This window comes from Colobus angolensis, unplaced genomic scaffold, assembly GCF_000951035.1.
Source record: "Colobus angolensis palliatus isolate OR3802 unplaced genomic scaffold, Cang.pa_1.0 Scaffold7, whole genome shotgun sequence".
Taxonomy (NCBI): Eukaryota; Metazoa; Chordata; class Mammalia; order Primates; family Cercopithecidae; genus Colobus; species Colobus angolensis.
The window spans coordinates 23,681,596-23,682,677 of record NW_012120709.1 but is presented as its reverse complement, the minus strand read 5'-3'; the positions used below and the strand labels follow the sequence as shown (position 1 = coordinate 23,682,677).

The window sequence follows — 1,082 nt, the reverse complement described above, 5'->3', positions numbered from 1 at the left end:
CCGGGAAGCCGCGAGTTTCCGCAGGGAGGCGGCGGCAGCTGCGGCCGGGCCGGTGAGTTGGGAACTAGGTGTGGGGCTGGACCTGGGAAGTCAGGGGGGCCCAGAAGTGGGGGGAACCGGCGTCTGAGGATGAGAGGGCTGCACAGAGGGTGCCTGAAGTCCTGACGTGGGGGACCCCAGGGAGATGGGGCCCCAGGGTCCAGGATTCCAGGATAATGTGGGTGCTAATGAGGAGAGGGGCACATTGCACGGAGCGATCGAGGCCGATGGAGGGGGAATCGGGAAACTGATCCTGTACCCAAGCTGGCTTCTAGGAGCCGGGTGTAGAACAGCGAGGACAGTCACTTGGGAGCAGGATCTTGGATTCCGGGCTGCCCATTCTCTTCTTCCTTGTCAACTAAGAGCTGTAAAGAGAGGCCTAGCCGTTGGGAAAGGTTGAGACCTGCTTTCAGAAGGCATTTAAGGTTTCTTTCCCAGAAGCCTGGGGGATAAAAATGCTGCTCTGCCACTGGGAGACAGAAGGAGCTCATGCTTCTCTTTCTTCCGGACATCTGTGGTGGGATCCTCTGAGTCTGAAGGAGCCTGCCTAGAGGGGCCACTGTCTGGCTAACAAGGGTTTTGTTTGTTTGTTTACTTAGTAGAGTTTGCAGACTAGGGAAGACACCTAAATACCTTGGGAGAATTGAGGCTCCCAGGGGCAGGGAGGGATTGAGAGGTAATATATCTGGAAGCCTAAGAGAAAAAGAGGAAGAAATGTAGTCTGAGGATTTTAGAGGGGAAGGAGAGGTGGCATAAGTTCTCCTTTCCCTTTCCAGGAAGTCTTTCAGTAAAATTCCCATTTTTCTGGAATGCTTTGAGGTAGAGCCGCTTGGGTGTGTGTCTGAGTACTAAGCCCTGCCCCAGGGTGGACTCAGTGGAGAGCAAAGGCTTTTGAAGAAGCCTAGCCACCATAGGTACACACACGTCTTGTCACCCCATTTGTCTGTCCCCCAGTTCTTTTTTTTTTTTTTTTAAACAGAGTCTCTGGCCAGGCGCGGTGGCTCAAGCCTGTAATCCCAACACTTCCAGAGGCTGAGGCGGGC

At 54.3% G+C, this 1,082-nt stretch overlaps 1 protein-coding gene across 1 annotated transcript in view; it reads left to right on the top strand.

The window, feature by feature from the left end:
• PCSK7 (proprotein convertase subtilisin/kexin type 7) overlaps positions 1-1,082 on the top strand; it is a 27,268-nt gene continuing 26,186 nt past the window's right edge. Inside the window, exon 1 of the mRNA XM_011926838.1 lies at positions 1-52. The gene's annotated coding sequence lies outside the window, so the exon portion shown is untranslated. The remainder of the gene's footprint in view (positions 53-1,082) is intronic.